Source organism: Orbicella faveolata, unplaced genomic scaffold (assembly GCF_042242905.1).
Source record: "Orbicella faveolata isolate gen_17 unplaced genomic scaffold, um_ofav_v1 contig_12, whole genome shotgun sequence".
Taxonomy (NCBI): Eukaryota; Metazoa; Cnidaria; class Anthozoa; order Scleractinia; family Merulinidae; genus Orbicella; species Orbicella faveolata.
Window position 1 is genome coordinate 28,749,487 of NW_028301539.1, and position 19,950 is coordinate 28,769,436.

The 19,950-nt window shown below is 39.7% G+C and overlaps 1 long non-coding RNA gene and 2 pseudogenes across 2 annotated transcripts; all 3 read left to right on the top strand.

Moving 5' to 3' along the window:
- The first annotated feature begins 975 nt into the window (after positions 1-975).
- Positions 976-3,346, top strand: LOC110049413 (G protein-coupled receptor 157-like; annotated as a pseudogene).
- Positions 3,347-11,201: 7,855 nt separating this feature from the next.
- LOC149117444 (uncharacterized) lies at positions 11,202-12,416 on the top strand. The gene is made up of 2 exons (XR_016205664.1): positions 11,202-11,705; positions 12,229-12,416. It is a non-coding gene; the product is annotated as an uncharacterized LOC149117444 (long non-coding RNA).
- Positions 12,417-12,748: 332 nt separating this feature from the next.
- Positions 12,749-17,504, top strand: LOC110049357 (cytosolic Fe-S cluster assembly factor NUBP2 homolog; annotated as a pseudogene). The gene is made up of 7 exons (XR_016204660.1): positions 12,749-12,831; positions 13,353-13,462; positions 14,036-14,107; positions 14,579-14,669; positions 15,137-15,246; positions 15,886-15,954; positions 16,373-17,504. The product of XR_016204660.1 is annotated as a cytosolic Fe-S cluster assembly factor NUBP2 homolog (transcript).
- Positions 17,505-19,950: the final 2,446 nt, after the last annotated feature.

Genomic DNA, 19,950 nt, shown 5'->3' on the forward strand with positions numbered 1-19,950 from the left:
TGTTTACGGCATGAAATTTGAAGGCCAATGCGAATATGTTAGTTCTGTTTACAGAAACTGGCGCTATCATGTAACGTATAAATAAATCGCAGTTTTTAGAGGGGACCTCTACTTCCTAATCAGAAAACCGCAGGAAAAATCGAAAATACTGGACTTCGTTATTATCAGCGTTATGTTACATCTGCCTAGAACATCGGTTGTTGATATCAAAAATGTTGATTATAGCAACAGACAGGAGTTCAAAGTCAGCCAGTGAAACCATTCAAAGTGAAGGCGTCGAACGCACTCTGACTCGTAATCTTTGACTACAACTTGTCCGGCTCCGCAGCCAGCCTCTGCGCGTTCCTGGGCGTTCAGTTAGCTCGGGCTATGAGAACAATGGGTCGTGGTCCGGTCCAATTTAGCGAGATATTAGTTACATAATAGCAGTTTTCCTAGAAATAAAAAAGTTAGTCTAACGTAACCCCTGTGAGGTTTGCAGCCGGCAAGCGCTTTTTACAGCGTCACAATCCACCAGAAAGCAGTACTATGAGACCAAGGGCCCATTTCTCGAAAGCCCCGGAAACTTTTCAGGCCCGTAAAGCCATTTTTAGTCCAGCTGTATCTAAAAGAGGGGAAGTGTATACGCCTCAAACTTCTTGCATGAAGGGAACTTCTCTTCATATTAAGAATATGTGAATAAACAGCTCTGTAATCGTAAGGTTCGAGATTTTGCTATGGCTTTACGAGCCCGAAAAGTTTCTGGGGCTTTCGACAAACAGGCCCCAGGGCCACGTCGTCAAGGTTCGAAATCGTTTCACCTTTTACCTTGTATTTATTATGAGAACACGGCCGGGCCACATGATGGCCACATGATGCCTCCAGATTTCAAATCCAACATGTTTACGACCTAATCACCGTACGTGGCGCGCCATGGCCAAGGCCAGTGGCTGAAAGTAAATACTATTACACATTAACTTCAAATAAGGTCAATAATGCTAGAAGAAGACAGTCTGCACAGCCAGCTGAGGACAATAGTCGAGTTCAGGCAGCACAAATGGAAACCACCTCGACACCCATGCGGCACAGACCGGCTCCAACCACATTGGGTTTTGGGCCCGTTGGAAATACAACTTTAAATCGCACTTTGATGGCCATTACTTCAGTGTTTTCCCTTTTTGGAGCCTTGGTGATCATGCATGGTCACTTACATCACTTGGAAGGATATCAGAACCACCTCCAGAAAAATCCTGGCCTATATCTCCATCGCTGATTGTGTTGTAGTTGCAAGTTACCGGTTTGGTGCATTCCTGCCACCAAACAAATTCCGACGCTTGCGTCACGCAGAGTTTTCTCTCAACTACCGCTAACCTTTGGTCGTTTTTCTGGACCACGTTCATGGTTATATTTTTGTACATTACGATAGCGAGACAGAAACCCCGCACGGTCGAGAAATTGTTCTGGGCTTGGCACATCATCGGTTGGGGAGTTCCTGTTCTCATCGTTGAAAGAGCACTGGAAGATGATGTTCTTGCATGGGATCGAAATGACCGTGATACATATAGTTCAGGCTGGTGTTGGATTAGGGTGCAAGATGGCGGCAAAAGCGCTCACAAAAGCATCATGTGGATGCTAATCACAGGCGAGGTTTGGGAAGTGTTGGTTTTTGTAACTGTTTTGTTATTCTACGGACTGCTGAAGTGCCATATTCGCCAAGAGGTAGAGAAAAAGTTTATTGATAGTACCAAGGTAAAGTGATAAGTTTTTCTTGTTATGTGAGTCAGGGGGGGGGGGGGGAGGGGGGCCTGTCTAAAATTGCGAGGGGCCCGCGTTTACCTCTGTGTATAGCCTGTCCTGACAACTAAATTTTATCATATCGTAACAGGACCAAGAGAGCTTGCCAGATTTTTACTTAATCATTTTATTTCTTTCTCAGGTATATCGTAACGAAAGACAGATGATCACAAGTCCCTCGCTGGAGGCGGCGAAGAAAGCAGGTAAAAAGCTGACCCTAGTTCCCCTTGTTTTGCTCTTTCTTCGATCCTGAGGAATGCTTCGCTTTTGTATTTACTTGACTTCATCGGTAAATAAATCAGAGTCGATAAGAAAAGCTCAACACATTTTGCTTTATTTTCAGGTAAGTGTCAAAAAAAAATATATTTTTTTTGAACGCTGCTTGCGTGTGAAGTACAGAAAAGAGATGCGACTAGAAAGTAGTGAAGGAAGAGAGAGTTCAAATGCCTTTGACAGTCATCAACGTATAATCCAAGTTTCAGTCGTCACTTTGAATCGCATAACTGTGTCACTCAGGCTAATCATCGCTCGGCAATTTCAACTAACAAACCTGTACGTTCCACGTTTTTCATGTGCTCGCACTTCTCTTGACAAATCTTAAGCATTCTTATCCTGCTGATCATAATGGCTGCGCATAGCGTGAAAGACAGTCTATAGAACAGTTTCGTTTTATAGTCTCCGTGTTCAACTCTTTACGTTATGAACCAGCCTGCTAAATTTAATGTAAATGTCTAGGTATTCAGGAAACACTGATTGCACTGGGTAGAAAATAAGATTGTAGCTTTGGAAGAAGTTCCTTTTACAGACTCTTCTAGCAGGCGGGAGAGCTGTTCTTTTCTCGGTACGACGCCGTAAACTCAAACATGAGTTTTCACCGCCAGCGTAAAAGCTGAAGAACATCAGCACTTCAACTACACTTTAACAATTAGTTATCAATTTAATAGACGTTAACCGCCTTAGCCAGTTTGTGAAGCTGAAGTCCTGAGCGTTAGGTCTTTCTCATATGAGAGTCTACCATGTCTGTTTTCTCATTTGTTGGGCCAGATGATAATGGAAGTAATTTGCATTCAGTTTTCTTTTTCAGGGAGTGTTTGAATGTGCTCAAGAATTTGCCAAGTTTCTTTTGTTCTGCTTGTTTACCGAGAAATTTCAAGAGAACGTCCGTAGAGTGATGCACAGTCGTTACCAGTGTTTTGCGAATTTCTGGACCTACAATCCCGGCAAACAATCCTATCATTCAGAGGACAGCTCTGTCAGTGGGGAGTATTCTGAAATGAATGAAACGTCTTCGTTATTTCGAACATCGGAGGACATCAGTAGAAATTATCAAACTACTTAAAGCTACTAGAGGGTTTTCCGGCGGCAAATCTGCAAGAGATGTGGTGTACTGAATTATTGAACGGTTCAGAGAGGAGCCGACAACGAGAAGGCACTTTGTGTGGTTAAAAACCACACCTACTTATGCACAGAAAGGAAAGAAAAACAAGTTGTGAACTAGGCTGCATCTAATATGCAATAATATTCAAGGCGGTTGGGAGAAAAACCTCTCAATAAAGTGTGGAGGTTTCTGTGATTTTCCTGTTTTGAGATCAGTCTCGTAATGTATACGTTTCCATGAGGTTTTTCCCGGTTTCTTTCGCATTGCTTTAATATGATTTAGAGTAGCATAGTCTGTCGCAGGTCATAACTGAGTCTGGTAACACCAGAATACCATAAAAATTGACGTCCCGTAGACAATAAAGAAATAAACAAACGAACACATAGGCAGAGAAACAAAAAAACATAAGCACGCAAGGCGTGCAAGAGTTATTTTTTGGGAATTAAAAGTTCTTGGAGGTAGCTACACTCAGTGGTATGATAAGGTAAATCCAACAAGTTTATTTGGTTACGATGCAGAGCGAAAAAAAATTTTCACTCAAGGAAATGTGATGTAAAGCCTCCTTTTATCGAGGTTTGATTTTAACAATCGATCAGTGACTTTGTTTATTAGAATTAGAACTATATGGAGACAGCTAAACATCATGCAGTCTGTAACAGTAAACGGCAGATTGGTGTTGATTTTGGATAATGTTTCTGACTCCACTTGTTTTATACCAAGAACCAATTTAAGACGAAATCCGATAGGAAATAGAGCAATTTCAGTTTTTAACAGGCGAAAACCTTGTACCAGAATGATTTTAAGAATATCACATATACAGTTCTCATCGCGTTTTCTAAAAGCTAACGATACAAACAGTTGCCTGAGATAACACCAAAAACAAGTCCATGTGAACTCGAGAAAATAAATTTCAAATTTCAGAGAAATTGTTCAAACACGGGTAACATTTCATCATCAGTTGAATTTCGTCAATATTTTCAAGTGCTTCATATGAACTTCAATATTTGTTTTTGACAGTTGGTGTTGGTTTTGTCCACCTTTTTGTGGTGGATTCTTTCTTAATTATAACATCGTCACGCAATAGATCGTTTTCACGTCATCACTTTCTAAAATCCAAAACGAAAGAGCCACCAAAGTTTTTACCTCATCAGGCACAAGAGGCGGTATATTTATATCTGTTTACAATTTTACAGCTCACAAGCGGGCTTCGTTTGGAATCCAGAGCATTTTGAATTTCAGGGTTATGGAGGTGCGTGACACAAGGCTATGATCGAGTTTGTCGAAAAATATATACTTATCCCATGATTTTGAGCCTTTTTAGAAGTTAAAGCATTAGGAAAAGTGCTTATGTAAATGCTTGTTTGATCAGTACTGATAATCAGTCGCCTAGATAGCCAAAGTAAGTTCTAGATGTTTACACTATTTTCCGGCCACCATATTGGTGTACCAGGGCTCTGTAAATATCGGCGAAACATTTCGACGAATATCTGAAGTTTGGGGAAACGAACAGGCTTAAAACGTAGAGAAGTGGCTTATTTAGTTATCTTCTATAACATCATGATTTCATAGCTTTTTCCAGCGGATGGTTTTCGATTTATTTTTTTATTGCGTGACAGTGAAAACGATCTATTCTTGGTTTTCATGTGACGTAGTCATATTCCAAAATTAGAAATTATCCTTCCTTCTGAGGTTTTAGTTTCATCAGATAAAAGACCCTGTAGGAACGTGACGTTTGACAATGTTTTAGCTCGACAGAGTTCTTCTTTTTGTAACAGAGCACTCCAAGCTTTTGCGTTGCGTGACATGAAAATGGCGGCCAGAAAAGACTGTCGCGTAGGTCAAAAGACGAGTTATCGCTTTAGCTTTTGTTAAATAAACGGTGCTTGCACTAGAAGAAGCATTTATTTCAATGTGTCGGAGAACTAGAGTAAAAATTTTCGTTTCAATAGCAAAACTCAATGACGGATGTTTTTGTTATTTTACGGTCGCCATGTTTGTGCCCCTCCGAAGGGCACAAACATGACGTCTCCATACAAAGCTCTATAAATTTGGATGACACGCTTCTGCGAATAACGGGCGAATGAAAAACAGCAGAAACCTGATTCTTGGCGAGGTTGTTTATATAGCAATCATCTATCATATTCCAGATTCTTGAATTTATTTATTGAATGGTTACGATTTTTAGTTTTGATCACATGACTGGTGAAAACCGAGAATAGGATGGTCTTATTCTTAGAGTTGCCACAACGATCACAGATTATTTTGGTTTCATATTCCTGCAAAACCACTTCAAATTGATATCGATTTCAAAACTCGTTTAAACGAGAAGACGCCATTGAAGGTAAAGAGCGTTACCTAACGTGAGACTTGAAACAACCAGACACACGAAAACCTGTATAAATTCTATAACACGCCATGAAACCTTTAGAGTTTGGGAAGTTTCCTTGTCACATTACCCTTCTCAACACCTGAGAGCCTTTTTGGTGACAAAAAGTCAGTTACAGAAAAGGTTTTGTCACTTTATGAGAGACGTAAATTTACCTCGTTGAGCCGCGGAAGGAATCTGTTTCAAAACGAAAGAACCATTGTTTCGCCTCAAAATCCAATTAATTTGCGGTTTAACTTGCCGCCATGCAGTCTTCAGGAATATTTGAAGAGTTTCCATACCATAAACTAGGAGCGAGGAGCCAGTTGGTAGAGCACTGCACCGGTATCATAGAGGTCATGGGTTCGAATCCCGTCCAAGCCTGATTTGTTTTTTCACCACTGCAAGTTATACATATAACTACAATGATCAATCACGTCTTCATATCTTTCTCCGCAGTTCACTTGTAAACTGACGGAGTGTTAATAACTTAAAGCCAACAATAGGAATGTATTGGATTTCAACTGATGAACCAACCAGTGCTGACTAATAAAAGATCGTCGATTGCGTAGTATCCTCAAATATCATTCATGTCCCACCCTCTGGCGTCCTTTGGTCGGGAGTCAGGGCCTGTTTACACGGAGAGAGAGTTACCCTAGCACGCGGGTTACCCTAGCACTGAAACATTTCCTCTTTTTTTCTTCATCGTGTTTACAAGGCTGCTAGGGTTACCCGGGTAGGCGGGTTACCCTATCTGCATGCTAGGGTTACCCTGGCAGGCGGGTTAACGTTTTCCCTTGTAAACACTCCAGGTAGAGTTAACCCGCCTACCCGGGTTAACTTTCTATTGCTTCCAGATCCTTTGAGTTTAAGTTGTCCCGGGTTGTAGGGTTACCCTTCCTGTGAAATTTTGCTTGTAAACCCGGGCTATCTTTTGCCCTCCAACTAGGGTTAACCCGCTTGCTTGGGTAACCCTCCCTCCTTGTAAACAGGCCCTTAACCCGCCTACCCGGGTTAACTTTCTAATTGTTTCCATACCCTTTGAGTGTAACCGCGCGTTAAGGTTGTCCCGGGTTGTAGGGTAACCATACTTGTGAAATTTTACTTGTAAACCCGGCTTATCTTTTGCCCTCCAGCTAGGGTTAACCCGCTCGCTAGAGTAACCCTCCCTCATTATAAACAGGCCCTTAATTAATGGCAGAAGGCGACCCATGTTTCAAGTAGCTTCGGAAGTGTCACTTTCTGCCTGGAGCAGAGTCGAACTGTAGAATTGTCAAGCTTAATTGTAGTGGCTATATTGCGAGGAAAAAAGTTAACAGCGCAACACGGATGTGCCGACTCCATTCCGCCTGATAGCGAATTTAGGGCATTTCACGCTGTTTTGTTTTTCGGGGTTCAGTAAAGGTGTAGGAAAAAATAACTAAAAGCAGTCTAGCCTAGATATTATATTATCTCCAGTCAGTCAATCTAAGAAGGATATTCTACCAAGTTAATTTTAACTTTAATATGAGTTCACATCGGCTTTGTGACCTTGCAGTACTATGACATGGATTGGTTCTTGTTTCTCGACCGCTGGTTTAGAGAGCGAAGGCTCAGGTACTAGCTTTGTGACTGAGACAAGTTTGTCCCGCATGGGCAAATTATCTTGAACAATAAATAAATTTAGAGTAAAATAATCATGCAAGCGTGAGCGCCCTCTGAACGCAATTCGTGTATTCATACAGTTTGATATTTCATAAATATTATAATATTTCATAAATATTATAGAGTATCGTATTTAAGTAAAGAACCTGAGTTTTTGTGAATTTGATAATTATACGTTGAGAGATTTTCGGTCTTCTTCGCTTTTAAAATCAACGTAATGTGATGCAGCCAAAAGCGAGATGAAAAATGCACCAGTACATTTAGAAACTAACGCCAAGGGAATTAAAAGGCAATCAGTGGTCTCTGAAGTAATACTTTGCCTGTTATGCAAATGATGCAATGAAAACTTAAATGCACTGATTTGATACTTTACAAAACGTATTATCAATTCCTTGCTATGCGCGAGAAATTCACACATTTGATAATGAAATTCAAACTTAACGACGCAGTTTCCTTTGGTCCATGCGCACCTAAGCCAAATTTCATTTTCAAATTTCTCAACCGACGTTTAGTTCACTTTGAGCTGTATCCACTTCGCGTCAGGTTTATTGACTTTTAGCTATGCGAGCGAAGCTTTTAAAGGTTACATCGAGTTTGGTTTAAACATTGAGCATTTCATTTCATGTGAACAAGTTTCTTGAAGCCATGAGACTGAAAGCTCGCTTGGCAAGATGGCAACGATCCTTCAAACGGTTTGATTCAAGCATTGCTGGGCTCTGCGGTTTTCACCAGTTAGGACATTTCAGAACTGCACTGTACTAATCTTTAGTGGCAACCGACAAACAGGCCGGATGACCGATGCTGAACGATGCAATCCGCCTTAATTTCTTCTTCACCGGTGAGACATTTAGATGCAGTCACCATGTTGAAGTATGCGAAGACAGATAAGAGAGGCAGGTGCAATGGAAAAAGCGTTCTTAGAGGTAAGGACGAGTTTCTCGTTCTCTATAATCAGCAAATGGATTAAACTTTATTCTAGAACCATTTCTGGCCATTTTACTGGTCATATGATATTTTAAAAGACTAAACAATCTCTTAAGAAAGTTACTCTCAGTGACTTTCGGGCTCAACAACAATTCACAGTGCCAGCAAAAACTCAATGTTTAATTTTCCTAGGAAAGCTTCAACATCAGAACCGTGGAACAATGATCTGAAAATTATATTAAAATGCTTGAGTTAGAAATCGAGTGTATGGAAAGCAGTTACTTTATCCGAGGAGATGACTCTCGCACATTTACCCTTACCACTCTTCGTAAATAAGTTTCATTTTTCATAAAAACTCTTTGTGACAGGATACGAAGAGACCGAAGACAACATGTAATTATAAAACGTTTAAACTTAGTTTTCCTTTGTAAATTATTAATCTAAACACCTATTTTTCTCTAGATTAGTCCTTGAAGCGCTGATTACTGTGCAGTACGTACATTGCATGCATATCAGTCTACTGATCATCAGCCTGGTTCAGTGGTGGCTTATAAGGATCCATACTGTGGAAAAACTGGAGTGATTCCTAGGCGGAATGTCTCGAACAGATGAATTCAAGGAAACAGGAAATTTGAGAAGACCTTCCAGTGAGATGGAAAGCGGAAAAGTCTTTCCTGAGAGCAACCCGGCTGAGGACAATTCTGGTAACGATAGGATAAGTAAATAAGGACACAGGTATCGACTTGTTTCTTAGAAAAATCCGAGATCAGTGCTAAAACGAGCTAATAAAATGTCCATTTTAAAAGCGGAATGATCGCAGACGGCAATACGCATTCCTAAGCTGGGTGGAGAGTTTCGTGCGCTCCTCTTAGTGCTTGTTTTACTTTCACGTCCAGAGGTGTGGTTGCAGTCGAGAGGTCGACTAGTCATTCCGTGCTCGCAAGTTGGAAACCTATCCTGTTGGACACAGCACGCAGGTATCATGAGTACCATGCGACAATCCACTGGAAACATGAGTCTGGATGGAGTGTCGGAATCGGGTGGTTGATTTCTGACCGTTCCTGTACTGCCTCAGCGCTTCTGGCTCATATGGACCCCCCGAGGACTGTGTCTGTATTCAAGCTGGGGCTGCAGGTTGTCGTTTCTGTTGTTGTTTTTTTTTTCTGCAGTCAAAATTCTAAAAGAATGAATAAACACTTGATCTGGGTTTTTCGAGAGCTAGTTGTACTTCTCAATAACTTAGAGGAAGGAAGAAATGTGGACACAATATCCGATTGTATGATCAACCACGAATTGGAGCAGATGAGCCTCTATTTCCTGTTTAGTATTCAGCTTTAAGCAATTCATGTTCCTATACAGCAATAATGCCATTGGCTATTGAATTGATATTACACTTTTTTACCTCCAGAAGCACTGACAAGGTCAGGAGTAGTTCTTACATCAAAGTGGACAAGTGTGCTTAAGCAGCGTTTGCTTGTTGTCTTTCTCTTTTCTGCATGAAGAAGAAATTTAGTTATTGGGTTAATCGAGAATGAGAAGAACTTCGTCATGAAAAGAAAATTTATGAATAGTGATGAAGTTACGCTAAAATTTGTGGGGTTGTAGTTAAGTTACTGATTATTTTCTTTTGTTGTTTCTAAACAGTTTATTGACTTGTTATAAATTACATAAGACAGAAAAAAGTTGCTGTCTGCGTCCTTGTGGTGTTCTCTACGGCGAAGTCTGTGCGATTTCCTGGCCTCAACGAACAAAGAACTTGGCTAATATCCAGCAGTCCTCTTGACCTTACGCTTAGTCAATAACCTATATGTAATGCTATGCTGGACTATGTAAAACAATGGGTAATATCTATTTATGTATAGTTCTGTAGGACTGCAAGGTTTTGAATGCAATTGTACTTTAAAGTTATTTTCTGGAATGTAACCAAGCTTAAAGTTTGGTGGTATATGGTTTTATGAGTTTACTAAGGACTTTGTGTCACTATCAGGAAGATGTACGGCTCTCGGTAGGGCCATATCAGCTCAGTTGTATGAAAGTATATAGTTGTGTAGAGCTATATAGGCCTATCTGTGGCTATGTCAAGCAATATAGGGCTGTAGAGTCTTGGAATGCGTGAAAAATAGCTCTCTATGACTATTTCTAACTTTTGATTGGACTCGATACCACGTTTATTCCGGAGTCAATCGAAGCCTCGTTATGTGTGTTTGAATCCTCCGAACTGTGCCTAAACGCATTGTAGCTAGAACTGGAAATGAAGACAGGAACTCACTCACGGTATCATTCATTATTTACTCATCCGATCTTTTGTGACCGTCGGTAAACTTCGGACTTCCTAGAAAAATGGAACGTTGTCGAACATCTTCGGTACTTTCGGTCATCCGACTAATTCGGAAAATCGAGCACTGTCGGAGAAGTCCGCCTAGTTCGGCGAAAAGAGCATCTTCGGTAATCTTTGTTGAACATCTTCGGAAATCCGACTAATTTGGCAAATCGAGCACTGTCAAATCATGCGCAAAATACCTTCGGAAATACGACTTATATGGCAAATCGAACATTGTCGAAGAAGTCAATATTTGGAAATCCGACTAATTCGACAAAGAGAACATCTTCGGTAACCTTCGGTAACCTCCACGAAAATCCGAGTGATTGGGAAAAATCGAGTAACACTTCCAAAGAAGATAACCTTCGGAAATTCGGCTAATTCGGAAAATGAAACATCTTTGGTAATCTCTGGGAAAATCGAAGAGTGTCGAACATCTTCGGAAATCTACTATTTCGGCAAGACGAGCTCTGTCGAAGCATGTGCAGAATATCTTCGGAAATCTGACTAGTTAGGAAAATCAATTTAGAGCCAAAGCAGACCATCTTCAGAAATCCGACTAATTCGGCAAATAGAACATCTTCGGTAACCGCTAGGGAAATCGTACGTTTTCGAACATCTTCGGTAATCCGACTATTTCGGGAAGTCGAGCACTGTCTGTCCCTTTCGAGTGGTATACCGAGGAATATCTCACAAGACACTTGTATTTTCTTAGTATACACACTCACCTGAAGGCTTGTTTTTATACCGAAAAATTCAGATGACTCGTGGGATATAATTACCCCATAAGGGATCACTGTTCCGCCGTTTTGTTACTTTCTAGTAGCAAAATTCATGTCATCTGGACTGGAGCCCTAAACAACTCAACCCAATCAAGTAAGTGGCAGGGCTATAGCCCTTCCTCCCCCTCCGCGGTCCCTGACCCCATTTGTGGTTTTGCACATATTTCAGTAGCCTGGAATGCCAGTCATCTCCCACCCTCAGCTTAATCCCCGGGCGATTAGGCTGAAGGCGGAAGATGACTGACATTTGACGCCAACCTTTCAGCATCCTCGGAGACCCAGGGGCAGTTAATCGGGACGACGCGATATTTTCGGCCGACGCAATATTTTCGGGCGAAAGTTTACTTCTTGATGTAAACTTTCGCCTGAAAATATCGCGTCGCCCGAAAATATCGCGTCGTCCCGACTAACTGCTCCTGGGTCTCCGAGGATGACCTTTCAGCTAGCAGGAAAGCTTCTTGAGCCGACTGTACCAAGGGATGATCAGCAGTTTCCTTCTCAAATTCAAGATGGCGGACGGTGAGTATTGTCGTGCAACGAATGTGTTAAAAATTGCTGTTTGCACAAAGGGTGTATTTATTCTTTTTCTTTGAGGTAAAACTAGGCCGAAGTATAAGTCCTTTTATGGTATTTTTCGAATACAATTCAAGCTTCCTCCACGGAAAAGCGCTGGAAAATGTGTCCAAAATAATTTGTAAGCAAACAGCCTGAATCTGAATGTTTACAATGCATTTGAGAAAAGCACTGGTTGCTGGCTTTATTATTGTTATATTATGCTGGCGTTATTATATTATTTTTAGAGGTAGCCCATCTTAGGGTAGTCCTTTTGGGTAGTCCATTTTAAGCTGGTCCCTTTTGGTATAAGTCCATTGAGGGTGGTCCATGGATTGGGGGTCAGTGTTTTGTCCATCACCGCTAAAGACGCATGCTTAGCGACATTGTTGGAATTGTCCTCTCTCTCTAGAGTCCAAGTAGGCAAGTACAGCGAAAGCGCTGACTGTAATTCTCACTGAGTAATGTGGTTTTTGTTTGTAAATTTCAGGTCAGTCGGAGCACGTGAGCATGTGATTCTAGTTGATAAAGGAGGAGTTGGTAAAAGTACTGTTTACGACACAGATAGCATGGACTCTTTACAGCAAAGGAAAGAAGGTAAGCGGAAATCTTTGCATTCTGTTGACTTACCTTTACCTGCATTAAGGCATTGATTCATATGCAGTGGGAGGGGCTGGGGGGGGGGGGGGTGGAGAAGCTTTATCAGAAAATTTTCTATGTTTTGGATTGGTCTTGTTTTATGTTTGGGAGAGAGATTTGTTATCAGAATATTTATGGTATTGGCCACATGATGTGTGAACTGGCAGCTCTTAGGGAAAAATCCTGTCTTGGATTCAAAATGTTCACTTTGCCTTCCTCCCAGCACCTTCTGTCTTTCCCTGCCTTACCCCAGAGTCACCCCGGTGAAAATCTGTGGATCTGCCATTGGTAACAGAGAAGTGTCTTGTAAAATGTATTATTATAGCAGTACTGCTTTGATCACGATAAATGGCTAATCTTTGTGTTACCTCTTACTGCATGTTGACTTGTGTGGACCAAGTATTCCAAGGATGATGACTGTAGAGGGAAAAGATATACACCAGCGTTCTGCTGGGTGAGTGATAATATAAAGGATCATCTTCTGAAGCCTTAATTTCTGTGGGAGCCATTCACTACATTATGTATATACTTTAATCTATATCGTGTAACAACACTCACACTTGTGTTTAATGTGTAACAGTAAAAGAGTGTCTTTGAACTTTGGTGGCTCAATACAGGAGAATTCCATATCTCCAGTATGATAGCAAGAAACTGACTTGAAGTATTGCAGCTTCTCCTACATGGAATGCTGGTTTGTCAGGGGCCACCACATGTACCTCACGTCCTTGTAACTTTTTTGGGTGGACTTGCTTGGCCTTGGGAAGTCTTTTAATTCACAAAATTTAGATTATTTGTAGTATAAATGCTCTAGACCAGTGTTTTAATTATTACACTTTTCATATATATACTTCACTTTCTAAATTTTTTTATAGGATCAGCTGTTATGTTATTGACATCAAAGCTTGCCTATGTTCCTTGTCGAAGATGTTTACAAGTATTTTCTAAAGACCACTGAGAGTGAACCTTTCTTTTTAGTTGGGTTCCAGTTTACACAGACAAGGACCAACGACTGGCTGTTATGTCAACTGGTTTCTTGTTAAATAACAGAAGTGATGCTGTCTTGTGGAGAGGACCTAAGGAAAATGGTATTTATTCCTTTATGCTCTTTACTTAATACATATTTTTTGATTTACCTGTTCAAGCTTTTTAATCAAAGCTAGATCTGAGTGTCTCACCATCAGTGAAACTCTCCTGAAATCACTTCAAGGAGCTGTGCCACCACATGTTGACTCATTTTTTGTAATGCACAAAATTACCTTAGTTTAAAATGTAGGAAACCTAAAAAAATATGTTTTCTAACTAAAGGTAGCCGTAATTAGGCTTTATTGATAGTGAGCAAACAATACTTAGTTTTCTTTTTTAGGGGCAGTATTACGTCTAGTTGATATATAAATTACAAAATTTTTTACGTGACACTACACTATTTGTACAAAAGTTATGCAACCACTTCTGGAAACACTGTGGCTTTTCTGAGCTTTTGAATGAAAGGAAGATGTTTGAAATCAGCAAAATGTTTTACTATTATTTTAAAACAACTTTGTTCCAGGGCAGTGCACCATACTGTCTGCAATGTACTTTTATTAATGATTTTAAAATGGAGCAGATTCTGTAGACTTTGAGTTCTCAAGTGACAGTTACTGGTATGTTTTTTTTTTTAGCAATGATCAAGTAGTTTCTATCGGATATGTGTTGGGGTGACCTGGATTTCCAGCTTACTGATACACCTTCAGGTATGACAACTACATGTATATAAAATGGTATTTTCAGAGGCTTGTGATGTACTGATGTGTGAGGGACAGTGGCCCAGTGGTTAATGTCATACACTGTAGATCAACAAGTCTGGAGTCAAGGCCTGTTCATGGGTCTTTGTACTGCATTCTTAGGTTAGAGACTTGACTTGCAATGTCTCTCATCACATAGGAGGAGAAATGAGTACTAACAAGTTGTTGGCCAACCTGACCTGCAAAAATACAGGGATACAAGGGGGCATCCAGCAGTAGGCTAGCTCCCCATTAAGGACATTTAAGGGAGAGGTAACAATACTCCATACTAGGAGACTGGAGTTGACCTCCCCTGATCAAAGTAGATATACTTTTTATTGTTAACTTTGCTGATAGTACAATAGTGAACAGTCATTTTGTAGTATGCAGTGTAGTCCTATCATTATTGCTGTGTTCTAAGATTGGTTTTGTTCAATCCAGGAACATCTGATGAGCACATAAATGATTACAGTCAGTAGAAAATCTGTGACATTACAATCCAGATGGAGCAATTTTTGTCACTACCCCTCAGGTATGCATATTAAAGTACTTATTTATAAATGTTGTCAATTATTAGTAAGCCTTATTCAGATTTCGGAAAGTTTACATTTGCTAAAATTTGTGTATTCTGACTACATAGTACATTGTTGATTTAGCCCTGAGAGCATTGAAGAAAGGCCAGCCTTTCACTTGGGCATTTACTAGCCTTTTAATAGCCAATCAATTCAGGTGGAATTGGCTCTAATCATTGTTTGGTCAAAACCTAAGATTGGTTTAGCATCAGTTGATTGGCAAAATTAGTCTTCAGTTTTGAAATTTTAACCCTCATTTTTTTCCCTTTGTTCTCAAAGAAAAATATCAGGAGTTGTTCCTGGGCATGGGATAATTCTCCATCTTCAATTGCTTAATAAAGATTTGCAAGACATTTACCAGAATGAACTAGTATGTAATACTTGGCATTTTCATGGATTTTTGAATAACATTTCTGTTGTTTCTCAGGGCGTGGCAGTGTCTGATGTCAGAAGAGAACCAACATTCTGCAAGAAAATTAAAATCCCAATCCTAGAGTGGTGGAGAACATGAGTGGATTTGTCTGTCCTCATTGTATTGTAAGTGTTAGCCTCCTATACAGATGCTCTTTGGAGGAAACACCCAAGTGGGGGGGGGGGGGTACTCCTATGTATGGGCTATGTAGATTTGTGTCATGGGATAGGGTATAATTTTTGAGGTTCTCAATCCTTAAATAGGGTATCATTTTTGCCCCTGTTGACATTAATTGCATTCACAGTGATCTTTAGACAGGGTATCTACCTAAATTGTGACTGCTAACACTGCAGTGTGTAAATGCCCGGATAAACAGAAAATAAGTTCTACACTTGATGCTTTTAAACTTCCAGTGTCACAGAAGTGAAATACAGCTGACCCATTCATGCCATTCATAGTTTTTGTTTTTTCCTTGAATTGGATACCATTTTTCTTGGTTTGGGCCTTAAACGGAGTATCAGTATCTTTTGCTTCATCTTTAAATACGGTCAGGGTTTTAAGACCTTTCAGTGCACACCTACAGTATCTGGAAGGAACCACTGCTTGACAAGTCCATGCAAAATGCATGTGTGCAGGGGACTATTCCTTTACATGATATTAAAAAGAATATTTACTATACTACATGTATAACTTGTTGTACTTTTGACTGTTATAGTGTACCTTCATCGTCAGTGTGAAATAATATTCCAATTTCTTTCTTTTAGGAATGCACAAAAGTGTTTCAAAAGGAGGAGGTGAAGCCTTGGCAAAGAGCTGTGATGTTCCATGTTTAGGTAAAAATAGTTTCTATCATAGGTGAATACACAGGAAGGGGATAGACCGGTGAGGGGCAATCTAGATCATGTTTCATGGAAAATGGTCTTTTCACAATGTATTGCACTTGTCTACATATTTAAATTTAGTATCATTGAAGCAGTGAAGTATATTTCTGGAAATGCAATGGTCTTGTTTGCTGGAAGCTTAAGGAATGTCAATCAAATTCTTTGTTTTGTTAAGCTTATCAAAGTCAAAGCACAGAACAAACTGTTTGTGATCTAGTCTAGGACTAGGGGTCATTGCAAATTGCAGAAAATTCCCACTGATGTGACGTGTTCAATTTGACATTGGAATCAGTCAGTTTTCACAGAGGAGAGTCGTCTAGCTATATCTTGCTTTCAGCTCTTGAAAAAATATTTTTTTCCTTCTTTGTAGGTTCTATTCCACTGGATCCCAGTCTAACACAATCCTTAGAAGACGGTCAAGCCTTTCCCAACTCACCATTACACTAAATGCAATAAACGTAATCACTTCCAAACTGTTAGAAATGGAAAGCAATGGAGATCAGTGATTGAAGGAACAAGTACTTTTTTTCAAAAAATGGTTGTTGAGTATGTGGCATTTATACAGTTGGACAAATGTGACTGAGATGGCCAAGTGATCAACCACTGGTTTTCTCCTTACAGTGCCAGTCTCTTATCAATCAAATCAGTGATGAGAATTACAGCAATCATCAATCAAGCCCTGCTCTAGTCTTTAAGGAAGAAAACATAGAAAAATGTGGCTTCACCCCTCTATGGACGTTGTGGGAACATATACATGTAAACCATGTACAACAGCCTCCTTTACAAAGTTCTACTTGTTAAAGCAAGAAAGTATGATTACTGAGCAGCATCTTGATTTGGGGAAAGCTTCGTTCAAATTTTGCGTCGATACATAGTTACATAGTGTATACAACTTCAATACTTGTTTCATCTGTGACCTCTTCAGTTGGTTGCCAGTAAAGATTTGTATTTGGGATAACTTCATGTAACCATGCATGAAAAATAAAACTTGATGCTGAATAATAACAACTGACAATATAACCAGATAGAAACAATAATAATAAGACAGAAATAAACCAGTAAATAAATAAATACATAGACCAAAATAAAAAATGAAAATTACTTATAGTTTAACTTGTGGTATCAAGTTTTATTTTTCATGCATGGTTACATGAGGTCACCTTGGATTTGAATCTGTTATGGGCACTAAATTAAGAGGTCATAAATGAAACTAGTTTTGTAGTTGTATTGTTAGTGCAACTGTGTGTTGAAATAAGATTTGAATGTAGTTTTTCGCTATCAAGGTGATGTTAAATGATTGTACTTTAATTTTGACAAATGGACTGATGTTGCAGAAATGATTTATATTCAGAGAAACAATTTGAATGAGGTCTTTCCTAATCCAGGTAGTTGCAAATCATAATTTTACATGGCCAGTAATATACCTAAGATTCTTTGTTCAAAAACTCATAAAATGTTGCAGCTGAAAGGTCAATAAAAAATAAAAATGGAAATAAATACAAGTGGTACTGCCTCAGTTATCTGCATGGTATTTTGTGATTGTACGAATTGCATGAATAATCAGTTTGAGTTACTTTTACGTGTGAGAGAAATTAATGTAGGGATGGCAGATTTCCAATTTTGGTTTTAATGTAGTGAGTTAGTGTGCAAGCATGGCAATACAAGAGTTTTTTTTTTTTTTTGTGAATTAGGGCCTGTTTACAAGGAGAGAGGGTTACCCTAGCAGGCGGGTTACCCTTGCACTCACACATTTCCTATTTTTTTCTTCGTCGGGTTTACAAGGCAGCTAGGGTTACCCAGGTAGGCGGGTTACCCTATCTGCGTGCTAGGGTTACCCTGGCAGGCGGGTTAACTTTCTCCCTGTAAACATTCCAGGTAGGATTAACCCGCCTACCTGTGTTAACTCTCTAATAATGTTTCCAGAAGCTTTGAGTGTAACCACACATCAAGTTGTCCTGGGTTGTAGGGTTACCCTACCTGTGAAAGTTTGCTTGTAAACCCGGGCTATCTTTTGCCCTCCAGCTAGGGTTAACCTGCTTACTAGGGAAACCCTCCCTCCTTGTAAACAGGCCCTTAAAAGCCCTTAGATTTGGTCTGGACTTGCCGCTAGATTGGCTTCTTGTTTGTTTATTCTGACCGTGTGAACAAGAGTCACTGATTCGTCAGTTTTAATCGCAACCAATTCATAACTAGCTGTCCGTAATTTCTTTGGTTTTGACAGAGAAAACCACTTCAAATGAGGATATATCTCAGTATCAATTCCAAGGAATGTCTCATTGAGAAGACAGTGTTACTCTGTGAACAGCGTTACTTAACTGAAACTTGCATTCACAAACTGAAAAATTTTGTGCAAACATAAATGGTTTGGACTCAATTCTTTTTTCGTGAACTGCAGGTCATGCAAATAATATTGATGGGAGCCTGGGGAATACCATCATGGATGAAATCCCAATGTACATTTTGCACTAAGAACAATCATTCCTGTCCTAGAATTGAGAAGTTACTGAGCGGCTAAGACTTGCTTTATTCAAAATTTCCCGGGTCAAAGCCTTGATGACATGTTAGTGTATTCCAAAGACTATGATTCTTCGGCTGATTATCGAATTCTGTCAACTCTTTTGAAACCCATCCACAAAGTCCTGGGCTCAACCATAGTAAATGAAGCATCAGAAATGTCAGAAAAATACTTGCTTCTGTTTGTAGAAAAACAAAGATGGCCGTTGTAAAATCAGGATGAAATCTCCACACACATGATTCACCTTAACAAGTGGCAATTTGATTGGTTGTTTATAGTAGTTCCAGTCTGATTGGTGTGACATACACACATCTCTCACTCATCCATTGATCCACTGACCTGATGATAACATACCCCAGACCCACTGACTAAGGGGTATTTTTTTTTTTTACACAAAAACCCCTCAAAAATGGCACCAAAGAAGACTAACTATGAGCAGGATGCTCCTGCTATGAGCAAAATCAAGTAAACAGTACAGACCTGCCAACTCTCCTGGTTTTCCCAGAGTCTCCAAGTTTTTCATCAAATCTCCCAGTCTCCCGGTTAGAGCATCAAATCTCCTGGGAATTTCCTACTGTGGCTCTTCTTAAATTTTTTCATTAATTTTGTTATTTTCGAGAGACGTCCGGAACATTCAGAAGGCCTTCGGGTGATTTTTGGAGAGTATTCAGACATTGTTGAAAATTATATTCTTACAATGCAAAGATTTCTAGCCGTTTCCAGGTTTTTATACTCTGGGGGTTGGCAGGTGTGACGGTATGTTGTGAACTTGATAGACAGGAGATCTCTAGGGTTGCAATTTTTTTCTCAACACTTGGGATTGTTTTTTTCTATCTAATGAAATATGCATATCCTGCCCTCGATCATGCAATCTGACTGGCTTTTTAATGTTGGCATTAGTTAGTTTATTGGGTGCAGGAAAATGAGATTTTCGCACCCCAAGCCACTCTCAAGCCCATCTATAAACCGAACTGAAACATGAACCCATAAAAAGTAACGTGTTCTTCTATTAAAGTTGAAAAAATTTTCTGGAAGAGTCCCTGTCTTTTTATTGCCACCTGGCATATATATACTTCTTAAAAATTTGTGGAAAGTTTGGGCTTCTGGTTTGGGGTCCTATCAGTTTACATGAGTTTGCAACAGATTCGAATTAACAAATTGACGCCAGTTTTTTATGCATCTGTCCTCTTATTGATGATAAATTGTATCATAACATTGTCAAAGTGGCTGTGGAACCACAAGCCGCAGACAAGCGGTTCTGCAGTGAACTTTGACAATGTTATGACAAAATTTATCATCAATGATAAGACAGACGCATAAAAAACTGATGTCAATTTGTTTTTCATGATAACAAGACCCAAATAAATGGTCAAATGCTGGGAATAAATAAGGGGACAAGACGCCGTAAACTTGCCGTAAACAAAGATAAAGTG